At 38.0% G+C, this 18618-nt stretch overlaps 1 pseudogene; it reads left to right on the plus strand.

Moving 5' to 3' along the window:
• Positions 1-575: 575 nt before the first annotated feature.
• On the plus strand, positions 576-1415 carry LOC118654370 (annotated as a pseudogene).
• The last annotated feature ends 17203 nt before the right edge of the window (positions 1416-18618 follow it).

The following is an 18618-nucleotide window of genomic DNA, read 5'->3' on the forward strand; positions in this document are numbered from 1 at the left end:
TTTTATTTTTATGTAGTCCCATTTGTTTATTTTCTCCTTAGATTCCATTATCCTAGGAGATGTATCGGTAAACATATTGCTATGAGATATGTCTGATATTTTGCTGCCTATGGCTTCTTCTATGATTTTTATGGTTTCCCATCTTACGTTTAAGTCCTTTAACCATTTTAATTTAATTTTTGTGTATGGTGTAAGTTGGTGGTCTAGTTTCATTTTTTTTGTATGTATCTGACCAATTTTCCTAACACCACTTATTGAAGAGCCTGTCTTGACTCCATTGTGTGTTCTTGCTTCCTTTGTCAATTATTAATTGACCATAATGGCTTGGGTCGATGTCTGAGTTCTCTGTTCTGTTCCATTGAGCTGTATGTCTGTTCTTGTGCCAGTACCAGGCTGTTTTAAGAACCATGGCTTTGGTACGAGCGCAAGAGGGCATGGGGTCAGGGTGTCAGACACCATTGTGTGACTCCATTGCATCGGAGACCGAGGCACGGGGGGTGACTACTTTCTTTTCTTAAACTTCATTTCATTTTTACTAGCAAGAAGAGAGTCCTCTTTCCGTGCCTAGCATAGCCATGACTCACGGTCCCAAGAAGCATCTGAAACGTGTAGCAGCTCCAAAGCATTGGATGCTGGATAAACTGACTGGGGTATTTGCTCCTCGTCCATTTACTGGACCCCACTAGCTGAGAGAATATCTCCCTCTCATCATTTTCCTAAGAAACAGACTTAAGTATGCCCTAACAGGAGATGAAGTAAAGAAGATCTGCATGCAGCGGTTCATTAAGATCAATGGCAAGGTCTGAACAGATGTAACCTACCCTGCTGGTTTTATGGATGTCATCAGCATTAATAAGACAGGAGAGAATTTCCGTCTGGTCTATGACACCAAGGGTCTCTTTGCTGTTCATCATATAACACCTGAGGAGGTCAAATACAAGCAGTCCAAAGTGAGGAAGATCTTTGTGGGCACAAAGGGAATCTCTCATCTGGTGACCCATGATGCTTGTACCATCCGCTACCCTGATCCCCTCATCAAGGTGAACGACACCATTCAGGTTGATTTGGAATCTGGCAAAATTACTAATTTCATCAAGTTTGACACCGGTAACCTGTGTATGATCACCGCAGGTTCCAACCTGGGAATAATTGGTGTGATCACCAACAGAGAGAAACACCCTGGTTCTTTTGACATAGTTCATGTCAAAGATGCCACTGGCAATAGCTTTGCCACCCGGCTCTCCAAGATTTTTGTTATTGGCAAAGGCAACTAACTATGGATTTCCCTTCCCCGTGGAAAGGATATTCGCGTCACCATTGCTGAAGAGAGAGGCAAGAGACTGGCGGCCAAACAGTTGGTGAAATGAGCTGACGTGACATGATTAGAAGAGTCTTTGTACTTAATTAAAGATAATGCAGTATGGGGTGGGGGTGAAGATGGGGGAAATGGACATGCCCACTAAGATGCTAATAATTCATAACCTAAATTTCATTCCCTTTTCCTGTGGGACTTAACAGCTAAATGAGTATGACAGTCCTTTACCCTAAAGACATTCTCACTTCAACCTCTTCCTTTTTTTATATACCTGAGTTAGTTCATTTTGCTTTTCAGTTTGTAACCAGCGATCTGCTCCTAAAAAGCTCTTATTTCATTTATTCGTTTATTCCCTTTTAGTCACATTTCTTACTTGCTATCTCATAGCTACATGGACAATTACTCTAATGTATTTTCAGCATATATTTGAATTTGTAGGTTTCTAGTTTTGTTTTGACTGTTTATGTAATTGCAATTGAAATGCAAATACAGACTTTAGTTAGTGGTAATGTATTAATATTAAATGTAACAAATACACCATACCACTGTAGGATGTTGGTAACTGGTGAAACTGATGCCAGGTACATGACAGCTCTGTACTATTTTAGTTTTTCTGTAAATGTAAAATTACTTTAAAAAATAAAGCCTATTAAAAAAAAAAAAAAGAACCTTAGCTTTGTAACATAGCTTGATATCTGGTATTGTGACCTCTCCAACTTTGTTCTTCTTTTTCAGGCTTGCTGCGGTTATTCAGGGTCTTATTTATTCCATATAAATTTTTGGAGAGTATATTCTAGCTCTGGGAAAAATGCTGTGGCATTTCAATGGGGATTGCATTTAATCTATAAGTTGCTTTGGTTAGTATAGACATTTTAATGATGTTGATTCTACCAATCCATGAACACAGTACATTCTTCCACTTTTTTATATCTTCCTCTATACCTTTTTTCAACATCCTGTAGTTTTCCTAGTACACGTCTTTCACTTCCTTAGTTAAGTTTATTCCTAGGTATCTTTTTGTTGTTGTTCAATGTTAGTTGGGATTGTTTTGTTAGTTTCTCTTTCTGTGAATTCATTATTCATGTGTAAAGATGCCATAGATTTCTTGGTGTTAATTTTGTATCATGCTACATTGCCAAATTCATTTCTTAAATCTAGTTCTTTTTTTATGGAATCTTTAGGGTTTTCTATTTACAATGTCATGTCATCTGTGAATATTGATAGTTTTACTTCTTCTTTTCCAATTTGGATGCCTTTTATTTCTTCTTCTTTTCTGATCACTATGGCTAGCACTATGGCTAGTACTATGTCAAACAGGAGTGTTTAAAGTGGGCATCCCTGTCTTGCTCCTGTTCTTAGGGAAATGGTTTTAATATTTTCCCTTTGAGTACTATGTTGGCTCTAGGTTTGTCATATAAGACTTTTATTATGTTGAGGTATGATCGGTCTATTCCCACTTTGCTGAGATTTTTTTTTTAGTCAAAAAAGGGTGCTGGATTTTGTCAAGTGCTTTTTCTGCATTAATTGATATGATCATGTGATTTTTTATCTCTCAATTTGTTTATGTGATGTATCACATTTATTGATTTGTGGATACTGTACCATCCTTGCATCCTCAGAATAAATCCCACTTGGTCGTGGTGTATGATCTTTTTTAATGTATTGCTGGATGTGATTTGCTAATATATCATTGAGGATTTTAGCTTCTATATTCATCAGGGACATTGGCTTGTAATTCCCTTTCTTTGTAGTGTCTTTATCTGGTTTTGAGATTAGGGTAATGTTGGCCTCATAGGAAGTGCTTAGAAGGGTTCCTTCCTCTTGAATTTTTTGAAATAGTCTGAGGAAGGTAGGTTTTAGTTCCTCTTTGAATGTTTGGTAAAACTCCCCTGTGAAGCCTTCTGGACCAGGGCTTTTGTTTGCTGGAAGTTTGTTTGTTTATTTGTTTGTTTTATTTTTTTTAATTGCTTCAATTTCATTGGCTTATTCAGGTTTTATGATTCTTCCTGATTGAGTTTTGGAAGATTGTGTTTTTCTAGGAATATGTCCATTTTGTCTAGTTTGTTGGAATAGAGTTAGTTATTCATAGTATATTTTTACAATCCTTTGTATTTCTGTGGGGTCTGTTGTTACTTCACCTCTTTCATTTCTGATTTTATTTATTTGGGTCCTCTGTCTTTGCTTCTTGGTGAGCCTGGCTAGAGGTTCATCAATCTTGTTTATCCTTGAAGGAACCAGCTCTTGGTTCTATTGATCTTTTGTATTTTTTGTATCTATATAATTTATTTCTGCTTTGATCTTTATTATTGCTTTCCTTCTAATTACTCTGGGATTTCTTGTTGCTGTCTTTATAATTCTTTAAGTTGTCAGGTGAGATAACTTATTATCAGTTTTTCTTGTTTTTTGAGGTAATCCTGTAATGCTATGAACTTCCCTCTCAGGATTGCTTTTCACTGTGTCCCATAGATTTTGGATTTTTGTGTTTTCATTGTCATTTGTGTCCAGGGTGTTTGTTAGTGTGTGTGTGTGTGTGTGTGTGTGTGTGTGTGTGTGTGTGTGTGTGTTTTCTTCTTTGATCTCCTTGGTAACCCATTCTTAGTTTAATAGCATGCTATTTAGCCTCTAAGTGTTTGTTTTTATAGTAGTTAATTTCTAATTTTATTCCATTGTGATGTGAGGAGATGCTTAATATGATTTCAATCTTCTTGAATTTGTAGAGACTTAGCCTGTGTCCTAATATGTGGTCTAACTTTGAAAATGTCCCATGTGCACTTTAGAAGAATGTACATTTTGTAGCTTTGGGGTAGAATGTTCTGAAGATGTGAATTAGTTCTATCTTATCTAGTGAGTCATTTAGGATTGCTGATTCTTTGTTGATTTTTTGTCTAGAATATTTATCCAGTGATGTCAATGGGGTATTAAACTCCCTTACTTTGTATTGCTGTTGATCTCTCCTTTGCTATGTTCCAGAAATATTTTTAATGTATTTGGGTGCACCTTTATTGGGTACATTTATACTTACCAGAGTTATATCCTCTTATTGTTTTGATCCCTTTAGTATTATGAAGTGGCCTTCTTATCTCTTGTTCTGGCTTTCACTTTTACATCTATTTTGTCAGATATAAGTATTGCTACCTCAGCTTTCTTTTTTTTTTTTTTCATTTCTATTTGCCTGAAAAAAATTTTTTTCCCATCCCTCACTTTCAGTCTGTGAGTGTCCTTTGTTTTGAGGTGGGACTTTTGTAGACAGCAGATATATGGGTCATGTTTTCTTATCCATTGGGCTACCCTATGTCTTTCGATTAGAGCATTTAATCCATTTACATTTAAGGTTATTATTTGAATGATAGCCTTAGTGGATAGAGTATTCGTGAATTCAGTCTCTTTCTGGCCCTGGGCAACCTGCTTGAGGTCTGAGATGTCAAAGACCCTAGTGATCCAATGGTTTGGGACTCCTTAGCCTACAGAGTGGGTCTGCCTTGAGTCTCACACCTTTATTGTCTCTGCTCTGAGTTGTACTCCCTTCTCCCACAATTATTGTCCCTCAGTTATTTCTTGCAGATGCCTGGACATGAGCACAGTTCCTCTGGTGTGTGACTCCCTGTGAGGTCCCAGAGTCCTCTGCCATGTAACTCACTGCTGCCCTTGGGGGGCCCACAACAGGGTGTCGCCCTAGGATCCTCTGGTGTGCAACTCCCTGTGAGGTCTCAGAGCCTTCTGGCATGCTATTCACTGTGCAGCTGAGACACCTGGGGCAAGTTGGCACCCTAGGACCCCTGGCTTGCCCCATCTGCGAGGTCCCAGCGGCTGGGCGGAGTGCCCAGACTGGTGTCACAGGCTTGCTCCGTTGGAGTGGTCCTGGGGCCTGTGCAGGGAGAGGTGCAGGCTCCCTCTGGCTTGCACTCACAGGGCGGAGTCCTAGAGCTCGGGGTCCGGGAGCATGGGGTCTGGGATCCCTAGCAAGGAGGTGCTTCACTGGAGGTCTCTCTGACCTGTGGTCACTGCAGACATTTGGGAGCCTCAGGTGAGGTAGGGCACCACTCACTGCAGGGGAGCGGTAGTGGTCCCTGGCAAGTTATGGCTGGTGAGATGCTCGCTGGACGGGTTTGGGGTGGTAACCAAGGGCAGTCTAAATGTTGGTGTGGCTGTGCTCCTGGCCTCCGCTGTTCCCCAATTCGAGATGGCATGGTCTCTGTACCCAAGCCGCACCCAGCCTGGGAGTGCCTGTTGTGGTAGCAGGGCCTCCTTTTCCAGGATAGCCCAATCTGCCAGTCCCCAAGACTCCAGCCAGATCTAACTGTCCCTCACTCACCCCCCCCCACACACACACACCACATACATTCACATACTACCTTCTTACTCCTTTACTTACTCACATGCTCTCCTCACTGCAGTTCTGCTGCCCACCATGTTAGGATCTCAGTGACAAGGAAATCTTAAGAAAATGTATATGGATAGATCTTTATGAATGGGTAAAAAACATGTTAATCCTCAACAAAGAGTTACCTCAGCAGGGTAAGATTTTAATAATCAAGTGGATAGAATGATTTATTGAATATAATTTAACTTATTTTTTCCAACAAGTCCTGTCATTCACCAATGGGCTCATGAACAAAGTGACCATGTGACAGAGTTGGAGGTTATGCAAGGGCTCAGCAACACAGACTTCTACTACCCAAGGCCATACTGGGTATAGCCATTGCTGAGAACCTGAGACTAAAACTGAGTTCTCTATATGGTACCATTTTTCAGGTAGACCAGTTAGCTACCTGGTTACAGATTGATTATATTGTACTGCTTCCATTATGGAAGGGACAATATTTTCTTCTAACTGGACTAGATACAGTGGATATGACTTTGCCTTCTGTGCATGCAGTTATTTGGCAAAAACTACCGTCTTTGGATTTACAGGACGCCTTAATGCACCCTCATGGTATTCTACATAGCACTGCTTCTTATCAGGAACTCAATTCATAGCAAAACAAGAGGTAATATACTTAGGTAATTTCTATACTTAGGTAATTTACTGCTCTTATCACGTTCCCCACCATTCTGGAGCAGCCAGCTTTTTTTTCTTAAATGTATTTTTATTTATTTCAGGGAGGAAGGGAGAGAGAGAGAGAGAGAGAGAGAGAGAGAGAGAGAGAGAGAGAGAAACATCAATGATGAGAGAGAATCATTGATCAGCTGCCTCCTGAATCTCCCCCCTCCCCCCGGGGATCGAGCCCACAACCCCGGCATGTGCCCTTGACTGGAATAGAAGCCAGGACCCTTCAGTCCCCAGGCTGACACTCTATCCACTGAGCCAAACCAGCTAGGGCTGAAGCAGTCAATTTGATAGAATAATGGAATGACCTTTAAAGACTCAGTGACAGCACCAGCTAGGTGGCAATGAATTGTAGTATTGGGGAAACATTCCAAGGATCCTCTATATACTCTCAATCACCATTCAATATCAGGTTCTGTTCTTTCATAGCCAGGATTTACAGGTCCAAGAATCAAGGAATTTAAATGGAAGTAGCGCTACTCACTATTACCCCCAGTCATCTCCTAGTCATAAACAGACTACTTCTTTTTTGTATTGTCATAAGAGAAAGTGAATGACATATTAGTAAATAAACATTCACTTTTTTAAATGTTTCCAATTTATTTTAATTTGATACCCGAATTGTTGTATAATTTATTCAATTACAGGCTTATTAATTTATGTGGAGTATTTTAATTTTTATACTATCTAGAAAATTACTGGTTAGGTGAAATTCTGAAAATTTATGCAGCTTAGTATTATCTCTGTGAATAAATAATTATTCTTAAAATTTATAAATTTTATCATATGGGTTGAACTTGGAAAAAAAGAGCTAGGACCTACTCATGACACAGATATTTTTTACATATAAATATGTTTATATTTCTCCTCTAGTTTTTACTTAATAGGACTAAAGCTGCTATGAACATTTTTGTACAAGTCTCTGGACAGGCATATGCTTTCATTTCTCTTTTTTAACTATCTGAAAGTGGAGTGCCTGGGTCACATGGTAGGCATATGCTTACAATTTTTTAACATGTACATTTGAAATGATTTTGAATTTACAAAGGACTTGAGACTATGGTGTTCATATATTATTTGCCTACATTCCTCTAATGTTAATATTTTACATAATCATGGTATATTTACCAAAATTTAGAAATTAATATTGATATATAATAATATTAACTAAAATACATACTTTATTCAAATTTCTATCACTATCCTTTTATTCTGTTCCAGGATTCAATAAAAATACCACATTACATTTATTTGTCACATCTATTCTTTTTGTTTCAAACACAATAATATTAATGATGTTCCTGAAATTTAGGTTACATAATAACTTCTGGCTGAATGAGAACCAAAAGATTCATGAAATTGAAACCTGCATTTTGCATGTGTTGTTTAATTCTTTTAAAATATATATATTTTTTATTGATTTCAGGGAGGAAGGGAGCTGGAGAGATAGAAACATCAATGATAAGAGAAAATCATTGATAAACTGCCTCCTGTACATCCCCTACTGGGGATGGAGCCCACAACCCAGGCATGTGCCCTGACTGGGAATTAAACCATGATCTCTTGGTTCATAGATTGATGCTCAACCACTGAACCACATTGGCCAAGCTATTTAATCCTTCTGAGTAAGTCTAATCATACCAGATTGGCAGAAATTGGGATGTTCTATTGTTTCCAGAAGAAGTGATTAACTACCTTGTGTCTCATAAATTCTGTCTTATCTTGTCAAATGTATCATTGCCTGAGGAAAAAAAAATGTTTGAAAAGATAGTCAGGATGTTCACCCAGGCACCCAGCATTTAAACATATCAAAGGATAAATAAGATGAAGGATAATAAACATGTAATGGTAGGGTAATACTTGAGCATGAGTTAGAGAAAGAAATTGATTTCCAAGTTATTATTTTGCTTATTAAACAAAGTTTGGGCTAATTAATTACATAGCACTAAGATAAATAAGAACATATTTTTATTTATATATTTAATACTAGTAGCCCGGTGCATAAAATTCGTGCACATTAAAAGGGAATTAATTGCCCTAACCAGTTTGGCTCAGTGGATAGAGCATCGGCATGTGGACTAAGGGTCCCAGGTTTGAATCCGGTCAAGAGCATGTACCTTGGTTGCAGGCACATCCCCAGTGGGGAGTGTGCAGGAGGCAGCTGACTGATGTTTCTCTCTCATTGATGTTTCCAATTCTCTATCCCTCTCCCTTCCTCTCTATAAAAAAATCAATAAAATATATTTTTTTTAAAAAAGGGAATTAATTAGCAGAGATATTTTAATACTGTTATTTGCCCTTTCTCTATAATTGAAGTGTGAGAAATGAAAGGAAATTAGTAAAATGTATATGAAAATAATATATACATTTATTAATAAACAGTAACAAAAGGATATAACAACAGAGGCATGATATAAAAACAACAAAAACATGATATGAAAACAACAAAAACATGATATAAAAACAACAGTGATGCAAACAATGGCTGATAAAGTGATTAAACTTATCCTAATATCTTCCTTTACACCACATTAAGAGTGAAAACACTTTCAGAGTGCTTGACTAATTTCCCTTGTGATGAAGTGCTTAGAACTTTAACTGTAACATCACATGCTCTTCAAACTTGAGAGAATGAAACATATAACTGACCATGTGCAAAAACAGGTTCAGGTAGGAATATGCCTACTTTGTTTAGAGTCTGTTCTTGTGATTTATTAATTGTCATCACAAATGCTGGCATCACGGGAAACCGTCGTCCATCAATTTAAATGGGAGGCCAGTGTCAGATGGAGACAAATTAATTCTTGGAATCAGAACAGCCTCTCCCTCTGCAGATCCTGTTAACACTTCAGCTTCAATAATGTTAGGTCATAATCTTTTGATAATAAATCTGGTACCATTACAAAGACCCCATTTACTATTGAGATTTCTCAATAGCATGATGATTGCACCCACTTTCAATTTTAATTTATGACATGGCATTCCCGAAGGAGTAATACTATTAAGAAATTTGATAGGAAAATTTTTCTTTTCAGCATCATCTATGGAATCAATGGAATCATCACTCAAATATGTGTGAAAATCTCCATTTGAGTATATCCAAAATTTCTTCCTTTAATTTTTGAACATGCTCATTTTTTTGGACAAAGAATTGCACGTTTAGATATATTTTTAATATTATCTATAGCAGTGGTTCTCAACCTTGGCTGCACATTAGAACCACCTGGGAATCTTTTTAAAATCCTGATTCCTGGGCCTCATCCTCTGGAAATTGTTTCTTTGTTATGGAGTGGGGCCACAACATTAGTAACAAGGAAACAGAATTAAAACTTTATTGTGGGGAGCCGCTACAGTGTTTTGGACAGGTTCAAGCCTTGGACTGATGAGAGGGCACAGTTCTCTCATTGCCACATGCAAGTCCCAGCTTGGAGGGCAGAGCCCTCCCAGCACAATTATAGCCAACAGCTGTAGTTGTAAGCTTGAACCTATGGTCTGAACATGTGGCCCCTCATGCCTGAGTGATGTAGGCTTGATAGAGTTCAGGTGCATGTAGTTGAGTGGGATTTAAACCCAGAAGAATGTTGTAAACATCTTGGTCATGCCCTTTCTTTGCCTCGTAGCATCTGTTATAAAATAAAGGCATGGCTGTGGGCGTGGTCACTGTCTCAGAGAAGCATCGTTCCACCGAGACCCGGCTTTCATTCTCTTGTCTGTATTTTCTAAGCCTTTCAGCCACCCCCATTCAGGTTCACCCCTGGCCATGCTGGCGTGGCACACTTTAGAAAGATATGCCTCCATGCTCCCAGGGCAGGTTCCTGCCTCAAACTCCGCCCTTACAGGAAACAGCTCCGGGAAACAGCAAGGTGGAGGGAGCAGCAGTTGTCAAAACAACCCCTGAAGGACTGACTTCCTTCAGCTTGGCCATGGTTCTGGTCGTGAGGACCACCACCCAGGGTTTTTATATAAGTAGATAAGTGTGTATAATGCTTACTATGTGCCAGGAAGTTTTCTGACATTATTTCTTCAAATAGGATTTCTAACCCTTTTCCCTCTTCCTGTCATTCTTGCACCCCTATTATTTGTAAGTTGCTTCATTTCATGTTATCCTAAAGCTCCCTTAGGCTCTGCTCCTGTATTTTATTTTTTGTCTCCAATTGCAGTTCAATTTGGGTGTGTTTTGCTTCCCTATCTTCTAATTTGCTAATTCGGTCCTCTGCTTCTCCTAGTCTACTGTTTAAATTTTCTATGGTGTTTTTTATTGCAGGTATATCACTCTTTAGTTTTTCCTGATTCTTACATAAGTTGTTGATTTTTTCATCCATCTGGTTGATGAACTGCATGACCCTTATTCTGGGTTTTATTTTGACATATTGCATGCCTCCGTTTCACTTAGCTGCTTTTCTGGCAATTGCTCCTTATCTTTCCTTTGCATGTCATAATAAGCGATCAGACTCACACTGTCAAACCTCAGAGGGAAGGTAGGGGAGGGAGCGGGTAAGGGGGAGAGATCAACCAAAGGACTTGTATGCATGCATATAAGCCTAACCAATGGACATAGACAACAGGAGGTGAGGGCATAAGTGGGGGGTTGGGGGGTATTGGGGGTATGAGGACACAAATAATAATAATTATAATTTTATATACATATATATATATATATATATATATATATATATATAGAGAGAGAGAGAGAGAGAGAGAGAGGTAAGAAAGGCAACTTCATAATACTAAAGGGATCAATTCAACATGAGGGTATAACCCTGGTAAACATATATGCACCCAATGCAGGAGCATCCAAATACAAAACAAAACAAAACAAAACAGAACAAAACAAAAACTGCTGAAATATATCAAGGGGTCAAGGGACAGATCAACAAAAATAAAATCATAGTAGGGGACTTTAATACCCCACTGACATCACTGGATAAATCCTCTAGACAAAAAATCAGCAAAGAAACAGCAATCCTAAATGAGTCACTAGATCAGATGGGCTTAATTGACATCTTCAGAACGTTTCACCCTAAAGCCACCGAATATACGTTCTTCTCAAGTGCACATGGGACATTTTCAAAAATAGACCACATATTGTGGTCACAGACAAAGTCTCTCCAAATTCAAGAAGATTGAAATCATATTGAGCATCTTCTAAGACTACAATGGCATAATATTAGAAATAAACTACAATAAAAACAATAAAAAAATACAAACTCTTGGAAGCTGAATAGCATGCTATTAAACAATAATTAGGTTATAAAACATATCAAAGAGGTATCATTAAAAAATTAAAACCATCCTGGAAATGAATGACAATGAAAACACAACAATCCAAAATCTATAGGACAGTGAAAGCAGTCCTGAGAGGGAAGTTTATAGCTTTACAGGCCTACATCAAAAAACAATAAAAAATGGAAATTAATCATCTAACTCTACAACTTAAATAATTAGAAAGAGAGTAATAAGAAAAAGCCAAAGTGAGCAGAAGGAAGGAGGTAATAAAGATCAGAGCAGAAATAAATTACATAAAGACCAAAAAAAAACCCCATTACAAACATAATGAAACAAAGAGCTGGTTCTTTGAAAGGATAAACAAGATTGATGAACCTCTAGCCAGGCTCACCAAGAAGCAAAGAGAGAGGACCAAAATAAATAAAATCAGAAGTGAAAGAAGCAAAATAACAACAGACCCCACAGAAATACAAATGATTGTTAAAAAATACTATGAACAACTCTATTCCAACAAACTAGACAACCTAGAGGAAATGGACATATTCCTAGAAAAATGCAACTTCCTGTGGGAAACTGTTTATTGCCTTCACTATCTGATAAGCATAGACAGAGAACTCCCCGAAACCCCCCGAAGGCTGGGTGCCTTTGAAGCCCTAGCAAAGCTTGGAGCTAGGCCCCACCTCTGTTTGTCCAGACAGTGGTAGCTGAAACTACTCCCCCATTTATTATTATGTAAATCCTTGCTGATGGGCTAGTCTGCTTGTTACTAGGGGGTCACCTGCCTAAGGGCTATGCTATGGGTGCATCCCAGATCAATAAAAGCTTGGTGAGGCCTGAGCACGGGAAAAGTCCTTTGGGACTTGCTGCCTGGTCCCCCAATATTGCAAAATTATCTCCTGTCTTTTTCTCTCATTTGTTGTGCGGCTCCTCTTTCAGATACCGAACCCTACTCCACGCGGAATGTGGAGGAAGCCTTACTTGACATCTGGAGCCCGAAGGGTAATCTGGAAGTGCAGGCCTCGCTGGAGCCAGAAAAGGAAGTTTTCACCGAAAAGGTGTGGAAAACTCACCAAAAAAAAGGTGAGGGGAATTCTACCGCACGCAATGCCCAGGATCAACTACAGAAGCCCGGGTCTGTAAGTACACTGGGAACGTTTTCTTAACCAGGCTAACAAACTGGGCAGGATTTGGCTTTAAAAAAGTAGATTCGGCTTTAAAAAGGTATATTTGGCTTTTAAAAACTAAGAAACTTTATTATAGACTTTTGATTTGCATGTTTAATGTTTTAAAATTTTAGAAGGTAATCTTTTACAGTTTTTGCATGTTATAATAGAACATAACCTTTGTTTTTCTTGAAAAAGGTACTCTTTTAGATCAGGCTGTAAAAAGAGTGCCATGGTCATCTTAATGTGTTTTCTTATCCAAATTAAAATCTTAATTTGTATTTGGAATCTATCTGTAATAAGAAATGAAATGTCGCTGCCGAATCTCTCTCTGGTTTGGAGAGATTCAAAGGTGGCAGGAGAGCGCAGAGCTATAAGCTCTCCCGCAATGAGATTACTTAATGTTCTGTTTAAAAACTACCTGAGAACATGTTGGGAAGTGCAAAGTCTAGCCAATGTCACCTTGGGTGCTAGCTATTACTTTGGAAAGCGAAAAGGGGAAAAAAAAAACTTTAAAATCTGTTTTTCTATTAAGCATGACTTTGGGAACAAATACGCCATCTGAGTCTTTTGCTGAAACTTCCCCCAAAGCAGGATGTGGTGGAAAGGAAAAGGGAGCACATGGCGATCCAATATGGACGCCTCCTCTAATTTAAAGTCTCCTTCTCGTAATTGAAAAGTTTTACAAAAATTTAAAATGCGTCTGGGATTTCTGTTCACGTGTAAAGAGAAAACTTGGCTTGGAACTAATGCACGCTCGTTCCGATTTTGGACATTTAGATAGAGTTTTGAGCTGGAATTTCTTTACAAAGGTGCAGAATAAAACCCAAGACTGACTATTTCCTAAAGGAAATGGCGAATTTGACCCAGGGTAGAAATTCTAGCAACAAGATTGGTATTTTTCTATAATAATGTTAATGAAGCCTATTCCAAAGCTAACTTTAAGACCTCTAAAAGGAATATCAGTAAAATTGTCTCTGTTACAAAAATTTGCTGAATTAATTGCCTTAAAATAATTGAATTTGAATCTCATAGTTAATTGAAAAGGCTGGCCAAAACATTTCTATTGAGAAAAGGGGCTAGTTGCTTCCCGCCTGTAGCAAATTCTTTAAGAATGTGGTCAATTTACATCTGATTGGTCCAGGGTAGGCCAAACCTGTTCTTCCAGGGAAAACAGCCCTCCCCCTTCCTCCCCCAGCCCAATTTTGAAACTTCCCACCGGCAAGCAAGGGGCAGGAAACAATGTAGCTACAACCTTGTTTCTTGACCTTCCCCAGAGGAAAAAATTATGGCCCTTTTAAAATCAAAGGCTGGGCCAGGCCTGCCTTGCCAGCCTCAAGTGTGGTTTTCCAAAGCTGCTGGGAAATTTAAGACCTTGGAGTTTATACCTAGGTATCTTGAAGTGACATAATATTGAATTAAATGAGATCTGAGTATGCCTCATTCAAAATCTAGAAGACAGTGTTAAATCTGTTGGTTGATTATGTCTTGCATATTTGAAGTTTATTCTTAAAAATATTACTGATTGAGAAATGCTAAATATCTGACTTGCCAGCTAAAAGTTTAAAATTCGGATTGAATTGGGAAAAATTGTATAATTATAATAGCTAAATGCTTAAAAAAATATTTTATTTTTGAGAAAATAATTTTTGTTTTCTCTGAAATAATTAGAATTCAAAATATTTTGCTTATTGATCTGATTAAAAAAGAGGATTAATTTTATGACCTCAACTGAAATTTTTAATACAAAACCCAGATTAAATTTGATTAATATTCTTTAAGATAATTATAAAAGGTAAAAACAGCTAATGGGATTTCTGCTTGTCTGAATATAATGTTGGCCATCTATCTTTTAGGGGTTTTGGTTTCCTCTTCCCTTGTTTCTGAGAATAAGGAAATCATGTTTTCTGTCAGAACAGTTTAGACAGCCACAATGTTGAGCTGCCTTACTTGGCAGCCGCCATGTTGGCCGCATGGCCTGCCGCTCCCTTGGGGGCCGCCATCTTGGAACAGCATAGGCCCCGCCCTCTGATTTAGCCCATCACAAAAGGAATGTCTGCTCACTGAGGCAGGATGGGATTTCAGGGGTGGAGTTTTAAGGCGGAGTTTTACTGCGGAAATGCGGATGAGGCAGAAAGTGTGCTTGCCTCTCAGATTTATTTAATACTATTTTTAAAAAGATATTTTTAATGCTTAATAAATTAGCAATCATGGTCTTAATATAATTTCAGTGGTATGATAGACCAATGTTTTCAGCAGTTGGCTTTATAAGGGCTGACAATAGAGCTCATATTTCTTAAAAGGCTTGTAGATAGAGACATTTTTAAAAGATATCTTAAATTCTCAGTAGAACCACAGTTATGCATATATCATAAACAAATTAAGAGTAATTGATTCCATGGTCAAGACTAGATCCTATTATGTTGAGAAATGTTTAAAAAGTGTTGAAAATGTTTTAATTAGATATGTATTTGGAAGTTTTTCCCGAGTGCAATATTTCAAAATATAATATGCTTGGTTGCATAAGGAATTTCTGCCAAATAAAAGAAAAAATTGATTTATTAGTAGCAATGTCTATATTTAAACTAACAAAAGCTGGAGCGTTTGTACCTTGTGTATCAAACATAAAACGTTACTAAATTTACTAATCTTTGTAAGCAATTGAATCCTAGTAAAGTAAATTCTTCTAAAAAGGTTACTGAAGGCTTCCCATAATTCCTCTGTATATGCAAATAAGCCAAAGGGTATACTCTTTAAAAAATATAATTGGTAACATTTACAGATTGTTGTTAATACTAAATCTGACAATAATTAGTCACCATAAATGAAAAATCAATTGAAATATATAGCTTTGCGACAGTATTTGTTAAAATCTCAAAAGGCAACCATGTTCCTTACATTTGTTGCTTGTGTGAAAAAGAAAGCTGTCTGGAAGGAAATAAAAAGAGGTTTCCTTCAGATGTCTAACTAAAATTAAAAATCAATATATTGGGCCTCATAAGCTAAATTAAATAATTTGTGTTTTGCCTCCTTAAACAAAGTTTATATAAATTTACTTAAAGACTAATACCAGAAATTTAATTAATGTCATTTACTGTCCATAACTTAGAACAAGTACAGTTAAAAGAATAAATGTTATTTCAAACTGACTTAAATTGGCAAATTGAGCTAAGTGGATATTCAGGGGAACTTAGCTGTCACCAATTAAAATATAAACTACTACAATTTTTATATAAGACCTCCATAATTATACCAAAAAAAAAAAAAACACTAGGCAGGAACCAATTCTTGGAGCTTTAACTGTTTTTACTGATGGGTCATCAAATGGGAAAGCTGCCTATCATACTATAAATTCTGACCGAGTCATACTGACCAGTCATACTTCTGTGCAAAGAATTGAATTAGAAGGTATTAATGCTGCATTGCAAGATTTCCAACAGCCTGTTAACATAATTTCTGATTCCTCTTATGCTTCGGGCCTAGTAAGTAGAATTGAAACTGCCCGGTTGAAATGGTTTAGTGACCAAAGTTTATTCTTTAAGCAAGTTCAACAGATTGTGCAGCAGAGAAAATACCCTTTTTATATCACCCACATCAGGGCTCACAGCATATTACCTAGCCCATTAACTAAGGGAAATGCACATGCTGATCAATTGGTTGCTTTATTAAAAGAGGCTTCAGAGTCTCATCAGCTTTTAAAAATCCCAACTTGAAAAACAAAAAAGGGGGATGATGGAGAAATCACCTTCGGGTAGGCTGCACCTAGCTTTAATTACTCTAAATTTTTTCACTTGTGATGCTGATGGAAAGACACCTATGGAGCTACATTGGTGTCAGAATAAAACAAAAGAAAATGGTCTAGTTAAATGGAAGGATCCCGAATCTGGTTTATGGAAGGGACCTGACCCATTATTAACCTTTGGCAGAGGGTATGCTTGTATATTCCCAGAGAATTTTTCCAAACCCATATGGATTCCTGCTAGAAATATTAAACTTCATCAGGAATCTAGCCAGACTGAAGATCTTGCGCCTGGAGCCATAACATGTAGCTGTAAACAATCAACTACCTCAGCCACAGAGAGCAGCGACTCCAAGCAGTCCACTGAAGATGAGGAACAGGAGGAAGATAAACCAGACAACCAACAGCCCAGAGACCACCTGGGGCACGGTAAAGTGAAGTATGGTAACAATTAATTCAGGTAAAAACAATAATTTTCATATGTCTTAGAAGGCACATTTTTCCTTTACCTGGGAAGGACAGCACAGCTATCCCAAAGTCAGAAGGCTCCAGTTAGCGTGTCAACTCAGTGCTCTGGAGACCCAGAACTGTAATTTAGATAGCATGCTGTCTCTGCTTCTGTAAATTGCTTTTTTTTTTTGCTAACTAGGTTCCTCATTCCAAACCTTGAGACAGCCAGTTTAAAATTAAGTTGTCATGACCTAGAGCAAAGAATATTCTTACATGGTATTATTCTACAAAGTTTTATTAATAATTTTTGATGCTTTACAACAGTATATTGTGCATTTATCCCAAACAAATTTACAAATGAATTTTTTAATGTTTTACATGAAGGGATTTATTCCTTTCTACTGTGTGGAGAGCCTCCTGGGGAAGGCACTTAGGCATTCTGTATTGACCTATCTTGACTTTTTTTTGCCAAGAGGAATCCAATTGCCTACAGCTGTTACCTGAGCTCTCTGTTCAAGCTGGGATCATGAAAAGGTGGTACCATGGATCTGTCTCTTGCCCAATGGCGTAAGCTGGGCCCTCTCTGGAGAAGAAACCTGGGTTCCCTATGATCAATGCCGGGACCCCGCCAGCAGGTGAGGGGATCCAAAGGCAGTTGCTGGGCATGGAGGCCAGAGGGACATAGGCTACCAAGGAGACAGAACTGAACCTCACATCACCCTACATGGCCCAGAGATGGCTGGTAACCAAAGATGGGTAAGACCCCACAGGGTGGGGCGACCTAAGACAGGCACAGCCGGGGGCCAGTAGGAGAAAACTTGGGGATCAACAGAGGTGGGGCACAGATCCTCACCCCCTTAATGGTGCACGGGCTTGAACACTCGCCCCTTCTGAGGAAGGTCTCCTGTCCCCATGGCTGCTTCTTGCTTCCCATGCCCAGCCCAGATCAGGAACCAAATAACAAAAGAGATTTGGTCCAGCTGAAATCAGAATCCAGATAAACAGAGGCTTGGCTAACAGACCCTATGTCTAAATCTAGCCTAACAACAGGAATGCTCAGAGCCTTCACAAGGATGTAAAGTGATCCTTTCAATTAATATTTACAGTATAAATTAAGATTATTGTTAAAATATTAAATTTGACAGCAAAATAGTTTTCAAATTAATTAAAGTCAAGTTTTCAAATTAATTAAATTTGGCTAATTTGAAATAAGTAATTGTTCAAAAAGTATTAACAAAAATTTTCATTTCATGGTAAACATGCTATGAACCTAAAGCATGTTCAGGTTCATTTTTTTGGGTGCAAAAAATTAATATTTAAAGCTATCTAGACTGCATTATAAAATTTCCAAGGAGCCTCCTAATTAAATTAAAAAAAGGGGGGTAGTGGAAAAATATAGTGGAAAAATGCCATGTAAGAAAATAGGTCTTATAACTAAATTAAAATTTTTTTGTTAGCGAGACACCCAGAAAAAACACACATTATGCCAGGGTAAGCCAGGAAAGATCATTTTAAAGAAAAGACCCCAAGTAAGGTTTTTTCCTTTAACCTTTGGTCGAGAATATGTTTGTATACTTTCAGAGAACAGCTACAAGACCATGTGGATTCCTGTAACAATGGACCCCAGAAAGCCAGCCACAAAGACAGAAGAGACAGTTCAGAGATGGAGATGGTGAAG

The sequence above is a fragment of the Myotis myotis genome, unplaced genomic scaffold (genome assembly GCF_014108235.1).
Source record: "Myotis myotis isolate mMyoMyo1 unplaced genomic scaffold, mMyoMyo1.p scaffold_m19_p_4, whole genome shotgun sequence".
NCBI lineage: Eukaryota > Metazoa > Chordata > Mammalia > Chiroptera > Vespertilionidae > Myotis > Myotis myotis.